Below are 24442 nucleotides of genomic sequence, written 5' to 3' on the forward strand. Positions count from 1 at the left end.
TGATCACTTAGAAGAAACAGAACATATTTAATGACAAGCAATGATAATGGATTTAGTTTGAATTCAGTCTGATGAAGCGAAACCGTCACACGTTCTACGTGTTGTTCATTTTATAATTTATATACAAATACATTATATATGTATGTGTGTGTGTGTGTTTGTGTTACAAAAACTTATCAATACAAATGACATGTAATCAACTGCTGAAAGAAAAATGTCTCTTTTTCAATGAATTTAAAACAAAAAATAAATACTGTCCAAGTGTATAACCTTTAGTGTGAGATCTCGCTGTTTAGTTTAGTGGTGTGTACTTCAGTTATTACTATATAGATATAAGTGTAAAATGGTCACTATACTTAATGTGTACTGTATTGAGAAATATGCCATCTTTAGTGCACAATCTTAAGACAAAGGCCAATCTGTACATTTCCACCTAAATGTCATTTCCAAATCTGCAGTTAAAGAAAACTGCTCCAGTGGCCTAAGAAGTTAGAACATCTGCCTTGGATGAGGGAGGTTGTAGGTTTGAACCCTGGCCGAGTCATACCAAAGACTTAGAACAAAGGTACTAGCAGTTGCCTCGCACTCAGCATTTAGAGGATAGTATTAAGACTGGTCGACCTGGTATCAGGATAATGTGACTGGGTGGGACATAATGGTACATGTCTGTGGCATGATGCCCCAGTGCTACTGCCACAATGCGGATATCATAGTGATATGACTAAATATTTGTTAAAGCTAAATAAAAAATCGAAATCACAAAAACACAATGAAATCTGGTATCTCAGTAGTACTGATAAATCCACAGCTGGATTAAGGCCTTCCTGGGCCCTAAGCACTGAAAATATTATGGAAACCCGTGACCCCCAAAATGTGAAAATCAAAAAAAAAGAGAACAATTAATAATAAAAGTTAAAAAGGTGGGAAAATACACGTTGTTGCCTTCATTCCAAATCAAAATACTCGTACATGCAATTCAAAATGATCAATTTTATCATCAACAATTAATTTGAATTTTTATGGTGCCCCTTAGCATGTGCTTGAAGTTTGCTTTATCTGTAATCCAGCCCTGGATAAACCTTTAACATAGCAATATTTCTTATAGAATATCTCCCCACCCAACCCCACCTCTAGAACTGCAAGCCAGTGCTCTACAGGCTGAAATTAACTGCAAATATGAAACAAATTGAAGGAATTAAAAGGTAATATGAAATTTAAAAAATAAAAATCCTTACCAACAACACAAATCTCCAAATGAAGTCAAGGCACACTGGTATGAATAACAGTTTTTCAGTTTGTGTATAGAATATAAATCACAACTCTAGCATGAAGTAATCCATCAAGTCTTTCTCCCCCAGAGTGCATACACAGATACACATGTATACAGCATATACAGCAAGTACTCTACACTTGAGATAAGCAAATATTTCCAAATATAGAACTGTCTCTAGAATTCCTACTGCAACTGCTAAAAATAAATCCAAATTAAAATTAGTACTGAGTCTAAACTTGTTTTAAATAAGTATCTTCCAATTGCTGTTCCTCAGGCATTATGTCTTGGCAAGGCAAAGTATGATTCATTTTCTCCCACAAAATTTAATATGCTTCACAGTGTGTTGTCTGGTTGGTTCTTTATGGCAATTATATTAAAATTTTCACAGTACTATCGTACCAGCATGGTGAAAAGTCGCCATCAATCAAACCTTGAGTTTTGATTATTTACAGATGGAGATTTTCTATTTATCCTTTTCAGATATCTCGGTAGACTAAAACCTTAACTTCAAAAGGTTCACTAGGGTGTAGCTTATATGCATGCAGTTTAATTGATCTGTCCCCTATCTGCTCTATCGGAGGTTGAATGAAGGAATACATATCATTCTGCACCAGCAAGATCAGTCTAGATAAAAAGCAATGGGCCCTTGGTTAGTGTAGAGAAAACCAACTGTAAGCAAATCAATTGACCAATGGTCAGTCTAGATAAAAAAAGCAATATGTAAGCAAACTAATGGGCCCTTGCTGACACTAAATACAAAGCAATTCATAAGCAAATAAAAAATGCCCTAAGTCAGACTGAGTCACCTTTCCAGCCAAGTTTCCAACATTAGTCCAGGTATTCTAACAGAACTGATAAAACAAATACCAGTAACCAAGAACCTTAATTAGAAATTACTTGCTTTACCAAGAACAAATATCACTGTTGCTTGTCGAGATACCCTGACAAATTCATCCTGTCATAATAAAAATCTATCTATAGAAACACCCCAGTATATGTAACAAGTTATTCAATTAAATTTTTTTTTATAAATAAACAGTAATCGTAGTTATCTGAAACCTTGACTATTGACCTTTTTATTCCAATGCTGTGTTATGTTGATTTGAAGGTAAACATCTGTGAAGGTACAAGCAAGTTTCACCCTTTACTATCCTATCACCATGTTATTTTATGTCCTTTAGGAGCTAGTATGTAAATTAATGAAACTATTTAATCTGCACCCATGTATATATGTCTGTGTTTATTAATAATAATAAACAAACAATAATAACAACAATAATAATAATAATAATAATAATAATAATCATAATAATAAACAATAATAATAATAAACACAATAATAATAATAATAATAATAATAACAATAATGATAATAATAATAATCATAATAATAAACAACAATAATAATAAACACAATAATAATAATAACAATAATAATAATAATAATCATAATAATAAACAATAATAATAATAAACACAATAATAATAATAATAATAATAATAACAACAATAATTACAATAGTCATAATGTCTTTATTTAACAAGAGTAACAGAGTAACTCAATTAGTTAAATAAAACTACTCTCCCGTGAGAAAATAAAAAAATTTTTAGAAAATTCTTTCAAGGATTCTTTTCCTCGTGAAAATAACTAAATATTTACAAGTTAAAATTTACAAAATATGTGCTAAAATACATTATGAAAATATGAGGACTTTACTGCATATGTAAATTTTGTGGTTAAAAAATATCCAATCCTGGATGATTCTTGGGGAAAAACTAAGTTTGTAGCAATCCGTTAGTGTTCAATGGAATCTGGTACAAGCTATATATAGTCATGCTGATGTTTACTGGTTATTACATACAACTAATCGGGACCCTGAGTGACCGATTTGTCTAAAGAGCTCATCATTATGGATCACTGCCAATGTGGGTACATGAGAAAGCTTGCCAGTATCTTCCCGTGGGTCTTTCCTGGGTTCTTCCTCCACCAGTTATATTGGCCAGCATGTATAGCCGATCTTGTGCCAAAAAAAGGTATTAAACCACCTAACAGCTGCAACAACAACATACAACTAATCTCCTTTGAGGCCCCCATAGTAATCCTCAATGTGGGCACTGGTATGACATGGTTGACTCTGGTGATTATTAACGAATGAATCTCAAAATTATTATTTTCTCTTACTAGACATATGTGACCTTTAACCCTTTATCCCCCAAATGTATGTTTCTTGATTACCCAAAATGCAAGGCATCCTGGGGATTGACTTTGACTCTCTTTACGATGCTACATGCATTTCTTCACCAGCGGAGAAAATATCAACATACAAAATCTTATTTCTACTGGCAAATTTTACTTTTATTAACTCTATGCTGTAAATGCCAGGAGGTTTGGAAAAACAAGGAACTGTATATTTGTTAGCTTCAACTGCAATATGTATTATCATTTTAAATGAAAAAGCTACATGTACAGCTGAATTGTTTTCCTCCTGTTTATAATTTGTGTCTGATTTTGAATGGGCATCAAACTAGGGTATGCAATTCCAATCCCCAAGAGATTTATGTTGTTTTATCAAGCATTCAATAAACACAATAACAATCCCTTGCTAAATTTGGCAAAATTAAAAAGAACTAGTACAAATCAGCATGGCTACAGCTACCAAATTCGTCAAGTATCGATGGGACAACTACAAATCCTTTTTCTCCCCAAACCACCCAAGCCAGGAAAATTTGTTTAACCATAACCATTTACACAACTTTTTGAATCTTCACAAATCCAAACTGCTGCTTTTCAAAATTAGTATGGTCATTTTTTTTCACACAGACTCTTTTATCCTTGACCACTGCCCTTAAATGTCATTATGTTGTAGCACCCATCTAATGAAGACTGATGATTGGTATCACAGAGGTTAGCATGATGGACTCACTGAATTGATGCCAGGTTTGAATGGTAACCATCACACCAGCCTGGATCGGTTACCATGATGTATCCAACTGACCTGGCATTCAATAACCTACTTAGTGTTGCTGACAACAAATCAACAACAAATCAAGATCAAAATGTCGGAGTTAGTATTTCTGAGCCATGAAAGGTTACTACACAGAACAAGAATATACTACAGACAACCATTTCAATCTCAGAATAACATGCATTCACAAATATATACAATTAAATGCCTTAACAAAAAATACTAGAAGAGCAAGCAATCATTAGATGCAATAAAAAATTTACCTGAATCAAGTGTCAGATAAATACATCATCTCTATATTTGTGAACAAAAAGTTGTGTGCAAATGAGACATCATGCATCCATTTGAAGCTATTGGTTGTCCAATAGTCTACTGTTTATTATCCATATCTGTAGATGCATATACATGTATATATTGTATTTGACTTCACATAACTGACCTCACAGTCAAGAGGTCAAGGGCAATGCTAAACTAATAAATCTTCCACAAATAAAATGAAGATCTGAGAGACGATTTACAACAAGCTCCATTTATATTATAAAATTATACATGTGAATTTGCTGAATTTATGTACTTTAATGATTTTAGTCTTTCTTGTATTGTTATCTACCATTGGGAAACTTGACACTCAAAAGCATTTGCTTAAAATCACAGCTTGTACTGTCCACAATTAATTCACATTTAGCAAGCATGCAAGCACTAAATTAGAGCCGTGCATCCACAAAGTTTGGTTAAGGTTCTCAGGAATAAAAGTTATTCTGCAAAACCCCAAAACCTTGAACTTTGACCCCCAAATCAACAAGCATCATCCACTTCTTAAGTTCAAGACCTCTACAAACTTATCAAAGTATATGGCCTAGAAATAATTTTACAACACAGAAAAATGTTTATTCTATCAGTCAGTGAAACTGACCTTTGACTTTTTGATCCCAGCAGGTTTCTTTCTTACCCAACATGTAAGTCATACACAGAGTTTGGTGAAGGTACATGGTCAAGAACTGAAACTTTTGTGCAGAAATTATTTTTTCTCCAAATCAACAGACTTCCCCATAACCCAAAATGCAAGCCATTTAGGTATATAAAAAACTAGACCATCCACGTGCTGATGAACTAACACTGTACACAATAATACCATGCAAACAGTGACCTGTCAAACTGTTATTTGGGTTCCCATTAATGATCTCATTGCATAGCAATTGACAAAATACATGTAGACCAATGTCACAGGCAGAAATAGGAACGCCCATTTCCACCTGATTAATCTGCAGTACAATGACAAAGGCAATTAAAATTATACGTAGGTGTTGAAATTTAAATTGAATAAATTGACCGCATACAATTTTGGGTGATTAACATATTTCAGTGGTTTCCATGGCTGATTTCCCAAACTAGAAACATTCAAAAAATGTAGTCCCATCAGCACCCAGCTTTAAAGGAAATTTTTTTTTACAACAAGAGCCAGAAATATCTGTCACCTGTAAAACAAGGCAAGATTTTTACTGAGGAAATAAATATAGTCAAACCTGCTTTACCCACCATATTTATAAAGAATACCTGTGTATAAAGGTAATGTTGAATAAGTAAAATTTTTGAAATCTCAGGTGGCCAACTGGTTAGAGCCTCCACCTCAGATGTGGAAGGTTGTGGGTTTGATCCCCGGCCAAGTCATACCAAAGACTTACAGAACTGGTACTAACAGCTGCCTCGCTTGGCACTCAGCATTAAAAGGTTAGTGTTATACTTATTTGTCTGGTGTCAGGATAATTTTTGTGACTGGGTGGGACATCATGCTACATGTCTGTGGCATGATGCCCCAGTGCTAGACATCACTATAAACTGCCACACTGCAGACATCGTAGCAATATGACCGAATTTTTTTAAAAATCCAAATCACACACACATACAGTGAAATTTATGCAGCAATAAATATATCTTTATTTGTACTGTATACACACTCACTATAAAGTACAGTTTATTATGACAGAGTCAATGTGTACAGCAAGAATCGTTAATGTATCCCATTTCATTAAGTGGTAGTAAATTATATATATGCAGTATTTCATGATAAGGGAGTCTCAATATAAGGCAATATATACTTCAAGGCTGCCATGACAGCATTGTAACGAATAAGTACTATGTGCTTTATTTTAAGGCATTCTTACTACAAGAGAGTACAATTTATACAGACACTTGTTTTCATAAAGACTACATCTTGCTGGTCTTTACAATTGTAATTATACAAAAGTTTGACTGTACTTTTAATACTCTCTTCAATATACTCTAGACTATGAAACAAAAAGGGGTCCTTCAGTGGGAATGATGTTCTACTGGCCAAAATTAATTTACAGAGAATCCACAAAAGTAAGTTTCTTTCCTCTATTCCTCCTTTTTTCTAACAACTCAGAATTAAAATGATCTCATATTTTCTTGCGAAATTCCAACATACCAACATTGGTAACAAAAGATGTGTGAGTTATATATACATGTACCATGTTGGCAAGACACATTGTTAGTACAGTCAAAGAGGTGAATTTTTGTCATGGCCTCAGGCCTTGACCCTCATGTCGTGGACTGAAAGATCACAGAACATGTCTTTAAGCTATACAGATATACCTATATTCAAGATCTGTTTAAACCAAATCATTACTGTACAGATAAAAAGCCATGATAACTAATAATTATATACTCCAACTTGCAAAGCTTTAAAATGCCTCATGCAGCCATTGTAAACATTAATATCAAGTGGAAAACAAATTCAGACAAAAGAGATCCTGACAATAAAATATCTGCCCATTTTCTAACAAGTTTCTTTTCTTTACCTTTTTAGAACTTAAATTTTAACTCTGAATAACCTGTATTGTGTAGATGAGTCATCAGACCATCAATCCATTAATCATTACATCCATCCATCCATCAATCCATTAATCAATACACCCATCAGTACATACCATGACAGGGCACAAACACATGAAGCAAGATAAAAGGACATACCTCTGTATTATGTCAAAGTAGATGTACTATGATTTATTGAGCTGATAAAATCACAAATTCATTTGGTTTTCTCTTTTTGTAAATTTTGGCTAATGAAACCTGCTTTGGAATTGGTTAACATTGTCCACCCTAGAAGCCAGACTTTACTGGGTAAAAGTCACAGGCTTTTGAGGAACCTTAGTGTAACGTTATTAGAAGCATAGGTCATGCATCAGTAATTACCTTGATCAGCCACTACAGCAGACATTATACTCATCTAATATCTAACCTCTTAATGCTGAACACCAAATGAAGCAGTACTTTTTTTTGTTGTTGTTGTTGTAGGGTTTAACGCCATTTTTCAGCATACGATAGGCTATACATGGCGGCCAGTATTAATTGTGAAAGAAGAACCCGGGAAATCCCCGGAAAGAACCACCGACCCTCGAGAAGCTACTGGCAAGCTTTCTCACATACCCACACTGGCCAAATCCGAGACTTGAACCAACACAGAGATGAGATGGCAGTGATCCGTAACAGAGAGCGCTTTAGACCACTCGGCCACCCGGGGCCCCTGAAGCAGTGCTAATTATCAAATTTCATGATTTGACATAAACTGAAAACAAGAAATAAACTTTAAATAATAATTTCAAAATAATCACACAAGCATGAAATGAAGGTCACCTAGACCTCATTTTCAACTAAGGATGTAGAACTTGTCAACATACACCTAGTTTCATAATTTTAAGAAGAAAGAATGTGTGCAGCATGTGGTCATAGGCTAAATGCAAGACCAAGATGATGCTATTTTGTTCATTTTCATTAGAACCAACAAGACATCATATGAGGTCTTTCACTTAGAACCCCATATTGAAATGACATTTAAGTGAAGAAGCAATAACAAGATTTTCAACATGGCCACTTTGGTGGCTGTATTTGATGTCTTAGCAGTACCATCTTTGTTTAGAACCAATTAGACCATAGAATTAATGTGTATGCAAAGTTCCATGGCAATCCTGCAAGTAGTTTACACAGAGTAATGATGATAGCAAACTTGTGCTAAAGGAGAGATGGATGAGAAATGATGGAAAACAGGCCATTCCACTAACTTTTCTAGTCTATGACTGAGTACAGCTAAACATTTCAACCTAATGCAAGGAAACTGCACATCACACATGCAAAGTCTGTTTTCTTTTACCTGACATAAGCTCACAAATTTTTGTTGAAAATTTCATTTCTCAACCCTTACATATTTTTTTTTCAGAACAGACTTACACACATTTCCATTAAGTTTACTCCACAGTAAAAATTGTGACTTGAAAGATCACTAATATGGAAGACCAAATGCTTTCGTAGACCAGACCTCTTTTACAAGTTAGCAAGCTGTATAGTGATGAACTAACTCTTCCATCTGTCTTGAGAGACCACTTTTATCTCCATAAGGGGTGGTCTCTCAAGACAGGTTTGTATATTAATTATCCCTGCTGAAATATACTGAATACCTAAAACTAAATCAGACTCTATTTTGCCTAATACAGTAGCAAAATAGGAAAATGAGGATGTTACTGGCCAGGAGTCCACACAACTCTTGAATTTGACCACTCACAAATGATACCGGTATTACTTTTGTAAACTTGTTTCTCACTGGCTGTTAGTGGAAATTTAATCTCAGACTAAAGATCTAAATCCTGCAATAGAATGCATGTGAGTTTCCTCCTAGTCTGCATGCTCTTAAGTTTCTGTAATAGGATGCATGTGAGCTTCTGTTCTGGTCAGATTAACCTCCCCTGGTGATAGGTGTTCATCATCTTTTTGGTCAACAAGGGAATGAAAGCTCCTTGACCAAATTCAGTGACCCAAATTTTTATCTTAGGATCAAGCTACTTTCCCCATTAAAAGACACAGATTCTGTCTTGGTGACAGTTATACGACCTATAATGAACCGTGCATACAATGTGAAGAGAAAAGAATCACTAAAGTTCTAATATAAAAATACATCCAACTTGCATACATGTACCTGTGCAGTAGCAGTACACAACATCATACAATGTGGTGCATGCTTTGAGTGAATTCAATGACAAATTGGTACTTGGGTATCTCAAGTCTGGTGTCAAATGACTTAAGTCAATACTTGTGTGTCTTAAGTTCTGACGTGGATGTCATAAGTCTGGACTTTGATTAAAACAGATGAGAACATTAAGGTCAATGTAAATATGAAGTCGCAACTAACTAGTGGAGTGTTATCCTTGGCTCCCTACCATGGGGTTCATTGGAGTGGGATAAAGGTCAAATGTATAAAGATTTCAACTCAAATGACATTTTCAAATATTCTGACCAAATGTCATGTAAGCAGTCACAACAGAAAGATACATCATCTACATAACAGATTTTGCATTATGATCCCCGGATCACTGCCTGGGTGCATGTATGTGGACAATGCGTTACAAGGCATGGAGATTTGCAGTGGAAAGCCACTGCAGTCGCTCAAGTTTAAAATTACTTGTAATTTCTAAACTAAATATACATGTGAGAAAAAAAACTTTCAGACATCAATCAACATGTCCCCAGAAGCCATATGAAGTTACCTGATACAATCTAAAAGCATTATAGTGTTTCTCATGTAAGTTAAATATCTTCAACATAGCATGGCCTTTAATTCTGACAAATCAAATGTAGTTTCTGGTTTTAACAGACTGCCTAAAGCAACAACAGGACAAATTAATTGTAATAACTTGTGTATTCTAGGGCTTTATTCAACCCATCTCAAACCAACCGTACACCTTGATATTTTAAGTGTACATGTGCCCCGACCAACTGTACTGTATATGGCTATGTGTACAGTCTACTATCTGATACTAGTGCTTGTTGAGAGGCTTGAAATGCATTTATGACTTTAACTGCTCATAAATATTACTTATTATACATGTTCATGTACTGCTGAGATAATAAAGACAGTTTTAACATAATGAAATATGTATTTATTATTTATTAATTTCTTCTCTCATCTCTGACATTACATTCCAGACAGAATGGGACATTGATCAGCTACAAATTTAAAATAGCTTTTACTTTATCACTTCAGGTACATATAAACTTTGGATAATTGGTACAAATGTGAACAAATGTGTGTGTTCTGATTTCTAACCTGCACATTGTCTCGCTGGTTAAAGAAAAAAATATGTTAAAAAATTAAATTTTTATCACCCCACTGTTACATGTGATGCACATGTCCGACTGGTTATGTGATGTTCAATGACAACCCTGTCATAATACTTTCTGTAAATTAAATAGTAAGACGTGCATTGGAGTAATTTTATATTTTGTTTGAAGAAAGAAAACTTTGATACTTTTATATATTCAACATTTGACAATTTTACAAATTTACAGACAAAATGTCAGTGTCCATCCACTTTCTAAGTTACATGAGTACAATGCTGGGTTCAATTTTTACTGAAAGCCCAAACAGCTGCACATGGCATTCAGTTTGCTTATAGTACACATGCTATTCTGTCATCAAAAATCATCATGTAACCCAGTGCTGTCCAACCTTTTTGACACCATGAGCCACTGAAAAATGTTTTTCTTGAAGCCAAGGGCCGCAGCAGAAAACTGAAAAGCAACGACTATATAGCTGCTCGAGCTCTGGCGGGCCATTTAAAATGCAAGCAGCTCACAGGCTGCGGGTTGGACAGCACTGATGTAACCAATGAGAGGTTGTTTACAGCTGATCAGGATGCTTACTAAGGATGTCTGTAAAGATGTTACATGACTGTTATGTGATTGGGTAAGTTATGGCAAAAATAAGAGACAAAATAAGAGAATTCTTAAATGGATAGCAGACAGATTTAACATAATTTGTTTATCTTTAAATACAAATACATAATGACAATCAAAATGAAAGAATTCAGTGAAGAAATACCAGCATTTTCTTGGCACTCTCGAGATGGTTCCTTATGAGTGTCATCGAAACATAACATTTACGGACAAGAAGTGTTCGTCCATGTCATCTTATTGTGCAAAACCAGGTGTAACGTTAATAAACATAAATGAATTATATACCATTTATCCTGCTGACACACTTGAAAGTAGCCTTAATATTGACATTTGGTCTTTCTGCAGTAATTTTTATTTTTGACCAAACTGTGTGCGGATCACATAGCATTGACAGAACAAAAATGCAGCACCATAAAACTTTATCACTGCTTAGTGATTCTTGTGTATTGTTATTTTAAGATAGCACTCATATGCACTTCATTAAACTGATATAAATACTCATTTCCAATTAAGGATTGTGTATAATTTGTGCATCTCACATAACATTTATGTGACAGAACTGGCAGCCATAGTAACGTGATTCTAAGTTATACAATATAACATTGCTTTGCTAAAAATAGATTTTAAATGAATTTACTTTGTACTGTGATTGCATAATGTCAACAATAAGGACCCTTTGATATTAAGTGCTTGGTTCAGAAGTCACCCTAGGCAAGTTGGCAATTGCCACAGAGCATACAACAAAGCCAAGAGGTGCAAAAAGAATCAGTATAATGCAAATAAAAACAATTCAACTTAACTCAGTTATAAGCTCTGAACACCTACAAAGTTTTACAAAAATGGTCACTGGACTTGCAAACCTAATTCATTCTTATGACACTGTTTTGTCTTGTGAAGGGTCAAGGAATAATATCTACCATATCTACTTGCTTATAAGTAAATTCAAACTGCAAAAAACAGATCCTGATCTACTATCACATAATATGCTTGTAGATCAGGGTCTATTTTTTTTAAAAAAATTTCTACTGATTACTCCTAATAAACTGCATAGATCCATAACTGCTGGTGCCTTATCCAAATGGTAGACCTGGGTCTGTGCAGTTTTCAGTTAACTTGTAAGCAATTATATACAAACCCTCGGAGACAATAGAACACATAACACGTTTCTGCATATTTATCATCCACTACAACTTTAAAGTCTAACATGATTTCTGTTTTATTGCTAAACAGCAAATTAATGATGTATTTACATATCTCTCTTTATCACATATATAATTTATACACAACATATAAATAAAGATATATGCATAAAAATATGGTTCAAAAGGAATCTAAATATAACCTGTTACATGTATAATACTGCATCTGTGAAATCTAAACACAATAAATCTGACAAGTCAATGAAATTTTGACCAAATTAAAATTTCAAGTGCAAATCCACTCAAAACTTACCAGTTTTGTTGCATCCACCCAATGATGATAATACTACTTAAAGTTCCCACTTCCAATCAAACTCCAAAACAAAGCAGTTCATAAAGGAACATCTGTGATTTGCCTGCATCCATCATGAAGAAATATTTTCCAATTTCTTTCTGATTTTCCTCAGATATCCAAATTCTAGAAACAATGTATTTTATGCTGCCAACTAGTACATTTACGATTTTACTCCAGTCATTGAATCAAATAACCTAACTCCATGTTGCACTTTTAGCAGAATACACTGGCATGCCCAGAGACTGGTAAAATGTATATGGGGAATATTCCTTAACTGACTCTATATTGTCCTTCAACTGTGATCTAAGGTATTCAGTCTTGCTAGCTCAACCAAATCAATTAAATAATAAGCTAAGGACTAAGTGATTTACAATTACTGACAATGCCAGTAGGCCAGACAAAAAGGTACAATCAAGCCAAAAGACAAACTTTCCCTGGCATTAACACAAACAATGAGAAAATCCTTTATTTTTTGTTCAAATTTGCCCAGGCTAACAGTAAATTTGCCAATCTCATAATAGAGGTAAATAGGGTATATATGAACCTACCCAAGCGAAGCAGAAACGAGAATGGGTATATTATTAGATACCTTGTCAATGACAAAGCAACTGTTCTTCAAAAGGTTCCAAAAAATAGCAAGTACATATAAAAGTTGAACATACACATAATAACAGTACATAAAAAAGAACACAATGGACATAAAATTGATTTTACTGTTGTTCTGGCATTTGATGGCAAAGCAACACACTAAGGTTATTGCAGTAAAGTAACAAAACACAATGGTAGCCAGCCCAGGATGATCCAATGGTAGGATTATAACTCAGATTTTTTTGGTGAGAGGTTTAGCATGCTAACCACTAAGCCACCAATAACTACGACCTTTGAGGATTAAGGCTGATAAGAGACACTACAAAAACAAAAGCAACTGATAAGGTACTGTATATGTACAACATACTAATGTCATAAAAGATACAGAGACAAGATAGTAAGACATTATTACATATGAAACATATCATGTAAAATAATTATTTAGGAAACAACTAAAAGGGTTCAGAATGGTTAAAACATGTTAACTCTATTTATCACAGGATATAAAATATATATACACACACACACACATATATATATATTTATATGCATACATACATACATACATACACTTGCAACGCAGTCATATCTGACAGCAAACTGCACTGACCCAGATCTACCATCACATAATAAAGTTAGATTAAACTTGTACACAAGAATATACATGGTAAAGATATTTTTACATAACAAATTTCTCTAAAAATTGGATTGTAAACATGGGAAGCTATTCCATACCATGGACCTTTAACACTTATAAGAACAGTTGTGATCTCTAGAAACATAATCAACCAATTCTGAAACTGACCAAATACAGGGGTAATTTGTAACAAAATGAAAGTTAATTGGTCTGTTAATTCTCCAGAGGTCAATGCACAGATGATATTCCACATTAAGCAGGAACTATTACAGGTATGCCATTCTGAAAATTCAGCTGATTAATACATACAGTGTAAGTGCCATAATGGCAGTTTATAACAGTTTATTATAAGCACATGTTGTAATTTTTTATTTTATTAAGTCTATCAATATAAGTACAAGTCTTTTGTAAAATATCTATAAAAAAAAAACATGTTTCCAAAAGTGACATAACTGTGAATCATGCACTACAGTATGAATGAGACATTAATCGAATGGATACGGTCATCCTTAGTTCCTACCCCTTGTGTTCATGGGAAAATAGTCATCCTTGGCTTCTTATACTAAGATTTATGGGATGGAGTCATCCTTGGATCACAGATCTGAGGTTCAAAGGAAGGGGTCAAAGAACAACAGTAATGAGATATAAATATAATGACATTTTCATATTTTGTGATAAAGAATCATATATGCTGTCAGAAGAAAGATGCAGCATATATTTGGCAGATGTTGCATTATGACCCTAAGGCACTTCCTGGGGGCCAGGAGTTAAATCAATGTCTAGGGGATAGGGGTTAAGTCACTGTCTGGGAACTAGGGGTTAAGTCATTGTCAGGAGGTTACGGGTTAAGTCACCGTCTGGAGGCTAAGGAGTGAAGTCACTGTCTGTGGGCTAGGAGTTAAGTCACTGCCTAGAGGCTAGGGGTTAACTCACTGTCTGGGAACTTAGGGATTAAGTCACTGCCTATGGGCTAGGAGGTAAGTCAATGTCTGGAAGCTACGGGTTTAATCACTGTTTTGGGGCAAGGAGTTAAGTAACTATTGGAGGCTATGGGTTAAGTCACTTTATCAGGGGTAGGGGTTAAGTCACTATCATGGGGCTAAGGGTTAAGTCACTGTCTGGGGGCTTGGGGAACAATTCAAATACTTAGGGGCTAGGATTAAAAAACTGTCTGAGGGAAAGGGGTTAAATCACAGCATTGGGGCTAGGGGTTAAGTCACTGTCTGGGAGATAGAGGTTAAGTTATTGTATGGCAGCTATGGGTTATATTGCTGTATGGGGGATATAGATTAAGTCACTGTCTGGGGGCTAGGGATTAAATCACTGTCTGGGGGCTAGATGTTACATCACTGCCTGGGAGCAAGGGGTTACGTCACTGTCTGGTGGCTAGGGGTTAAATCACTGACTAGATGCATGGGGTTAAGTCAGTGTCTGGTGGCTATGGGTTCAATCACTCTATGTGGACAGGGGTTAATTATCTGGGTGTATGTATAAATTTGCATACTGCTGTACAAGGCATGAAGATCTGCAATGGAAAGCCATTGCAGTTGCTCTAGATTAAAATTACTTAAATGTCTCAAAACTAAACATATATGTGAGAAAAAAAGAAAGATATATCAGTCAACATGTCCTCAGATGAAGAAGTATTTCAAATTACTTGGTACAATCTAAATGCCTTAGAATGCTTCTCATGTAAGTAAAATCTCTTCATCAAAGCATGGCCTTTAAATCGGACAGATAAAATGTATAGTGTTTGGTATTATATAGATTGCCTAAAGCAACAATAGAACAAAAAAAATGGAATAACTCAGGTATTAAGGGCTTTGGTTATTCACCTTATCTGAATCTCATCATGCACCATATTTTAGAAGTATACTTATGCCCTTGCAACATCACCCAATACTTGTTGGGTCCAAGTGCGAACAACATAGACCCAAATCTGCCACTGCATAATGTGGCAGCTGGTCAGGGCTGTTTTGTTTCTTCTGCTTATTCATCATAACAAGCTGCACTGCCCCATGTCTGCCCGTGTATTATGCAATAGTAGATCTGGGTCAGTGCAGTTTGAAGTTATATCTGACTTATAAGTGAGTATAATTGGGAGTTTGTATTTGTGAAGTAGATATATACTGTCTTATGCAAGATAATTTATACCACAGTGTAGAAAAACTAAAGAGACAATTAAAATTATTACCAAGTAAAATTGCTGGTAATTTTGTATCATATCTCTCTGTCTATATTTTATACTGGAATTAATAATTAGATGAGACAATAAATATTATTTTAAAATATATTCTTTCTCATAAGAAGTATTGAAGAAAATCTGACTATTTTCATGACAATTTAATTTAAAAAAACAAAACACATTCTCTTTTACACAAGCACACACATACAGACATTCACATCCAAATAAGACAATATTTGACATAAAATGGGCTTAAACTTATGTATATAAACATGTCTGTATGAATAAGAATGTTAACATGGCTTTAACAATTTGAGTCATTTTGCAATGGTGTCTGCAGTGTAGCAGTTTATAGTCATGTCTTACACCGAGGCATCATGCCGCAGACATGTAGCATCATGTCCCGCCCAGTTATGTTATCCTGACACCAGTCCAACCAACCCTAACACTAACCTCTTAATGCTGAGCACCAAGTGAGGCAACTGTTGGTACCATTTTTAAAATCTTTGGTATGATTTGGCCAGGGATTGAACCGGTGACCTCCCATATCCGAGGTAAACACTCTAACCACTTAGACCACTGGAGCAGTCAGTATATAAATAAAACTTAATTTAAATGTGAACATAATAAGAAAACTTATAAAGCTACCATGTACATGTATACTTGCTTAGAAGTCAGATCCAACTCCAAACTGCACAGACCCTGATCTGCTGTTGCATAATGAGCCAGCAGATCTGAGTCTATGCAGTTGCTAGGACTAATCAGGACTAATGCACCAGAAAACCAGGATCTATCTTGTTTGCAGCTTATAACTTATAACTAACTTATAAGCAGTTATATATTGTACACATAAGCTTCTTTAGCAAGTGCTGCTCAGCTTATTTCAGGGTTAAACCAAGGCCAGAACTGTGTGTATGCCATGTAGTAACGTACTCAATGAAAATCAAGTTATTGCCTTACTTATTTACATTGATGGTTCTTTCACTGTACACTGTATTTCATTTTGGCATAGCTCTCAGTTAGTAGCATATTCATGTATTTAATCCAAAATTAATAGAAGATATACATAATGACTGTTTTGTAAATGGATTTGAACTTTATGCTCTCCCCTGTTAAAACTTGCCTCATGGATTTGAACTATAATTATACTGCAATAATAATACACATGTTATAGTACATTTATGAGGTGCATGTGCTTCAGTTGCTAAATTAGACAAGCAAGAGGGTTTTAAATTTAAACATTGAGTTCTATATCAGCCCTTCTAGTTCTACATGCTGACTGCATGCCTCCTTGTTGAAAAAACAACAGATGAAATTAGTGGCCTCATAGAAAGCATTTCCTGAAGATCATCATAAGCTTAATGCTGAGTTGAACCTATGGTCAAATTATGTCAACTGTAGACTTTGATCCATCTCTAGTACACAAAAACCAAAATACACAAAGCCTAAATTCCGTGATGAAATTATAGCCGTGAAAAACTCTCCACACACACCACAGTAATATTTCATGTCTCATAGAATTTAATACAAATTTGATATTTAGTAGGGAATTACTTGCAAAATATTTCCTTGGAGCTAATTAATTCCAAATTATACTGTTAGTAATTAATTCTATTCTAAGCACTTTACACCTGCTAAAATAGCTACAAATTTCCCAAAACTAAATGTTTAGCTAGTAAGGAAAATTTGCTATTAGTGATTTATTGTAAGTCTACAAACACAACATTCCTGCCAATTATTGTCTTTGCTGTTTGGCTTCAGCAACTAATACTAAGATCTACCCCACCCCCACCCCTGGGTGAGGTCAGAGTGGGGTAAGTATAACATCACATTTAACAGGAATCACTGATACAAAAATTAACGGTAAATACAAATATATCCATTTATCATGGCTGACTAATATACAGCAAGGAATAATTAAACTTGTCAAGAGAATCTAGAAAATTATATATGAATGTATCTTCTCATCAAGAACATACCTAACTAAAGTACAATCTTAAATAAGAACACTTGGCACTATACAATACAGAACATTTTAATTTTAAGCATTTTATCCAAATTTATCAGACTGCTAACAAATCCAATGTTTCATTAGTAGGAAAAAAGATCAATGTAAATGATGCAATCCAGACCAGTTCATCCTGTCCTGTGCATAAATTATAAGTGCATCATTATGCTCAGCACACTCATGAAAATGAACTGTAAAATCGAGCATGCCCTGAATTACATGTGATCTTTGTCACTAAGATGTCTGATGCTTTCACAAAAACTTTTTGATGATCAGAACTCAGTCTTGTATCATAAGTTTTGTTATGTCATGCAATGTTCACAAAATAACCAATCAAATTTTAAAACCCCCAATTAATTCCAAACAAGTGAGTGTGGCAAAACATGTAATTAAAATTTTATCTAGAGCACTGCTGATCTGGTCTGTACAATATATAATCTGGCTAAATGACGTGTTCATTTATTCACATCTGTAATGGCCTATTAGTACTACATTATACTGGACTTGGAAAACATTGACATCAATTCATATCTGTAATGGCCTATTGTTACCACATCATACTGGACTCGGAAAACCATGACACTGATTCATATATATAATGGTCTATTGGTATCACATTATACTGGACTTGGAAAACCATGACACTGATTCACATCTATAATGGCCTACTGGTACCACATCATACTGGACTTGGAAAACCATGACATTGATTCATATCTGTAATGGCCTATTGGTACTACATTATACTGGACTTGGAAAACCATGACACTGATTCATATCTATAATGGCCTAATGGTACTACATTATACTGGACTTGGAAAATCATGACACTGATTCACATCTATAATGGCCTATTGGTACTACATCATACTGGACATGGAAAACCATGACACTGATTCATATCTATAATGGCCTATTGGTACTACATTATACTGGACTTGGAAAACCATGACACTGATTCATATCTATAATGGCCTAATGGTACTACATTATACTGGACTTGGAAAACCATGACACTGATTCATATCTGTAATGGCCTACTGGTACCACATCATACTGGACTTGGAAAACCATGACATTGATTCATATCTGTAATGGCCTATTGGTACTACACTATACTGGACTTGGAAAACCATGACACTGATTCATATCTATAATGGCCTATTGGTATCACATTATACTGGACTTGGAAAACCATGACACTGATTCATATCTATAATGGCCTATTGGTACTACATTATACTGGACTTGGAAAACCATGACATTGATTCATATCTGTAATGGCCTATTGGTACTACATTATACTGGACTTGGAAAACCATGACATCAATTCATATCTGTAATGGCCTATTGGTACTACAGTATAATTGACTTGGAAAACCTTGACATTGATCCATATTTGTAATGGCCTATTGGTACTACATTCCAATTAACTTGGACAACCTTGACATTGATTCATAATTTTGCAATGGTCTACTAGTACTACATTATACTGGTCTTGGCAAAACTTCCATCACATAACATGAAGATAGATCAGGGTCTGTTTTTTTCCTACTGATTACTCCTAATAAACTGAACAGACTCAGATCTGCTGGTGCATTATGCAATGATAGATCTGAGTCTGTGCAATTTGCAGTTGGACTCGACTTCTAAGCAAGTATATACAAGCCCTTGGAGAATACAGAATGATTTTGCCTCATATTTATGATCCAATGAAAAATGAAGGCCTATAATGATTTTCAGTTTTTCTGCTAAAATGATATATTAATGATGTATTTACATATCTCTCTCACAAATATAATTTATAGACAATATAAACCTAAAGAAATATACATAAAGATATAAACATAAAGACATATACATAATGAAATGCTTCAAAAGAATCTTAACACAACCCATTATATGTATAGTAAACTACATTCATAGAAGTTGAAAATATTAAATCAGACAAATCCATTCAATCTAAGCCGAAATGAAAATTATATTGCAAATCAGATCAAAACTTACCAATAATGTTGCATCAACAAAACATGTCAAGTTTCCACTTGCAACCGACTTCAAAACAAAACAGTTCACAAAGGAACATTAATATTTTTGCCTGTGTCCATGATGAGGCTTTTTATATACATATTTATTGCTGATTTTCCTCAAATATCCAATAAAAAAATTCTTGAAACTAATGTAAAGTATGCTGCCTCAGCTGGTACACTTGAATGTTTGACTTCAGTCATTGAATCAAATAACTTAACTCCATGTTGTCCTTCACTTGAATGTTTGACTTCAGCCATTGAATCAAATAACTTAACTCCATGTTGTCCTTTACTTAACAAAACTGACATGCCCTAAAATTAGTAAAATATTTCAGGTATGGGAATATTCCTTAACTGACTCAATCTTGTCCTTCAACTGGGATTATGGCTTTTATCTTGCTAGCACAACCAAATTAATATAATATTTATTCACATTAATAAGCTAAGGGGTAAGTGACAAATACTGACAATGCCAGTACATTACACAGTCAAGTCCAACTGTAAACAACATATATCACATAATATGCTGGTAAATCAGGGTCTATTTTATTTATCCTACTGATTACTCCAAATAAACTGAATAGACTAAGATCTGCCAGTGCAATATGCAATAGCAGATCTGGATCTGTGCAGTTTCCAGTTGGACTTGACTAATAAGCATGCATATACAAACCCTGCGAGAATGTCATACAATGTAACTGGGTTTGCTGCAAATGTATGATCCAGATGTAGGGAACATTCCTAACTGAATCTCTCTTGTCCTTTAATTTGGGGTCTGAGGCATTTATCTTGCTAGCACATCCAAATCAATTAAATATTTATTCACTTTAATAAGCTAACAAGTAAATGATTAACAAATATTGTCAATGTCAGTAGGTCAGACAAAAATAGTAATCAATATAAAAGACAAACTTCTCCTGATATTATTACAAACAATGTGAAAATCCCTGAAGTTACTGTTGATTTGGTGTTTAACAGCACAGCAACAAAAGAAGGTCATTTAGGGCCTAGGCAACTGAACTAAATTAACTTGCATAATGAGATGCCACAGTAGCCCACCCAAGCTGATCCAATGCTAGGATTCAAACAGATTCTTTTGGTCATATGTTTAGTATGCTATTACCACTAAACCATCATACCTCTTCATGAAAGAACTACAAACGTATAAACAAGTAAATGCAAGATCAACTACTAAGATATTTTATATATAAACATACTTGTGATAAAGGTACAAAGACAGATAATATTTTAAGTACATTATCACATATCAAACATATCATGTAAAACAATTATACATTAAACAATTAAAAGGGTTTAGAACAGTCAAAACCTGATAACAATATTTATCACAGGACATACCATATATATACCTGCATACGGTGGAGGAAGAACCCAGAAAAACCCCAAGAAGAACCATCAACCCACAAGAAGCTACTGGCAAGCTTTCTCACATACCCACATTTGCCGAATCCAAGACTCGAACCCATGTAGACAGAGGTGAGATGGCAGTGATCCGTAACGGAAATCACTTTAGACCACTCAGCCACTTAGGACCCCTGATCTACTGAGACAGGAAATCTTTTAAAAAAATCAACATCAATTGATGTGTTATGTGTCAGGAGGCCTATGTCTGATGCATGGCATTCCACATTCAACACCAATCAATACGGACATACTATTTTTTGATTACATAGAACATTTAGCTGATTAAGCACATCAATAGACTAAGTGCCATAATTGCAGTTTATAACAGTTTACAATAAGCACATGTTGCAATTTTGTATTTTATGAAGTCTATCAATAAAACACAAGTTTTTGGTAAAATATCTATCAAAAAGACCAATACATTTCTAATACTGACATAATCATGAACCATGAACCATAGTCTGCATCAGACACCTAATCCATGGATCACAGGTTTGATACCCAACCAAGTCAGCCTGGATCAGCTCCTCAATGTGTCCTATGGAAAGGCACTCAGCTCTTATTTCCTCTGCACGATACAGCCAATGTGTCAGAAGAAAGTGTCATTTAAACCAATAAAAAAAACCACAAACAGCAACAACAAAAAACTAGTTGGAGAGCAAAATTAGTCACAAAATAATTACTTAAACGTTTAGTCAAATCCATGACATTACAGAAATCCACACTGTACCACAGCCTTGCAGACACTGTCATTCAAGGGCATTAGAAACAATGGATAAAGCAGTCCATACAAATTTAAACCAAAGCAAAACATCTGAAATCTTCACTGCATCATTGTTCTTGTTCAATAAGAACTGGGTGCATGGGTTGATGTACCTATTTAGCTGACAGGAAGTATCATAGAGCTTACATCATCTTGTCTTTTTTAAACTTTTGCAGGGAATTCCTCATCAAATATCTCCAAAATCCCAGTTTGTTGGTTTTGCCAGTATTTTCCCTGAGGGGGAATTCCCCTCTAGCAATGATTAAAAGAAATTTTAAAGTCTTGAGGGAAGCATTTTTTTAGATGAGAACAGTATATACAATAAACACTTCACAACACATTTCAACAAATTTATGTAATCTGGTAATAAATACTTGATAATAATATAATATAATATAATATAATATATTATTATATGCTCATTTTTCCCCCGGTTAACTTTACATTGTCAGAATCAAGCAGTATTACCCAATATTGAATCCGCGTGACAATATACATATAGCATTCACATGCATAAAGGAACTACTTTCTATTGTAAAAAACAAAGGACGCAGATGCCAGCACTTTTGATTTGTACACAAATCAATTACACTCGCGTAAGAGGCTCTTTACGTTGTGTTGTATAAATTTGTTTCTCAATGAAATAAAACAGATGTTTCGTGGACTTCCACATACCAGCTGCTTTGGCACATTCCGCGTTGATACAATGTTATGGATTTAGGCTAGCTACAGTATATAACAGATGCAAGATAAGGTCCTTACAAATAACATACAAGTGACAAGTCATATACTCTCTTCTGTAGCTGGTGATAAGAATGGCAAAATAAAATATACTAACAGTTTTACATCCTGAATTTCCTCAAAATGTATTTTCTTAATTCTGCAAATCCAAATTACATCAGCCATGTCATAGGTTTTCAATCTGGATTACACATTTCAAAATTGTGCTGTAATTTCGATGATAAGTGCAATTGCATCCTCCTTACTGCACTCAAAATGAAATAAGCATTAAATTCCATAGCGTCTTTTTAATAATTGCAATTAAAAGACTTCATATTTTTCCCACATTATGATTTCAAACATTCAATGACAGAAACAGACACACATTTGCAGATGTCTCCCTAGCTTATTAAATCTCATGTATTTCATGTGGAATCGTCACATACAAATCCAGTCCATAATCACCAAATTTCCTAGAATCAGGAAAAATACCAAAATCTATTCATTCCAGATCAAATGGAAAAGTTGTTGCAATGCACATTCATTCACAATATGACTCCAAATTTCAATTTTAACTGGACACGCCATTTTCTTTCGAACGTTATGTCGAGCGCGCGACAAAGTTCAAATTTATCTGGCCGGAGTTATGTGCGCAGTAATAATGTTGATTTGTGTAATGATGAATATGCACTTGTGTATTTAGTTTGGAATGCGGCATACATTCATTTACGTTGTTTCTTGTAGTGTATTTTGTTTATATAAGTAAGCCTTAGGTAGAATAAAAAAATGAGCATATAATAAATGGGTTATTGCATTTGTATCGGAAAATATGAACTTGTTTTGTCGGATAGATATAACTGCACTCCCAAGGTCGTGCAGTATTCCAGCCAAAAACTCATTCATATTTTCCCATACAAATGCAGTCACCTATAAATATAATATAATATAATATAATATAATATAATATAATATAATATAATAGCTAATACTGAATTAATATTTAACCTGTCTATCAGCATTATCAGCACAGTGTATAATTAATAACTGTATTATAACAAAGGCACTACACCATATGCAATAGAATAGCACATAACAGCAAAGACGCTGCCACCAAATATAAAAAAATGCATGTTGGGCCAATGTATAACATCACCAAGTGTAGATGACAAAATGCTTTTAATAATTAAATAATTGATGAAAGCATGGCACTGTTCAAATGCAAGAAGTCATCTAGTAAGTTCTTGATTATGGCAGCCATGGGCACCCTTACATACGGTCAATGCACTTAATAGCTGACCACTACATGTTTGCCGGGTGACCCCCATTAATGCCCTGAAAAGAATTATACAGGCACTACTAATGGCAGCTGATCTAGCAGTCAAGCACTTACACAATTAGACTGAGGTCCGTTAATATTACAAAATGTTACAGTTTTTAATATGCTCAAGGCAAACTCAAGGCATAATTTTCATGTGCTTATTGCTCATTTCTAGAAAAGAGGGTGGGATAGAATTTAGCAAAGATTCAGTTTAACTCCGAAAGTCCCTTTCTACAATAATAATAATAATGCAATTATTTCTATGGAACAAATTTCAGAATCCTCTAGACA

The 24442-nt window shown here is 34.4% G+C and overlaps 1 protein-coding gene across 2 annotated transcripts in view; it reads right to left on the bottom strand.

Moving 5' to 3' along the window:
* LOC149799926 (protein O-mannosyl-transferase TMTC4-like) overlaps positions 1–24442 on the bottom strand; it is a 117184-nt gene that overhangs the window by 91259 nt on the left and 1483 nt on the right. Inside the window, exon 1 of one of the 2 annotated variants that reach the window (XM_089959381.1) lies at positions 1236–1426. The exons of the other annotated variant lie outside the window; for it this stretch is intronic. The gene's annotated coding sequence lies outside the window, so the exon portion shown is untranslated. Of the gene's footprint in view, positions 1–1235; positions 1427–24442 lie in introns of those variants that run through there. 2 annotated transcript variants of the gene reach the window in all.

The sequence above is a fragment of the Sinohyriopsis cumingii genome, chromosome 5 (assembly GCF_028554795.1).
Source record: "Sinohyriopsis cumingii isolate HCF-2022 chromosome 5, ASM2855479v2, whole genome shotgun sequence".
Taxonomy (NCBI): Eukaryota; Metazoa; Mollusca; class Bivalvia; order Unionida; family Unionidae; genus Sinohyriopsis; species Sinohyriopsis cumingii.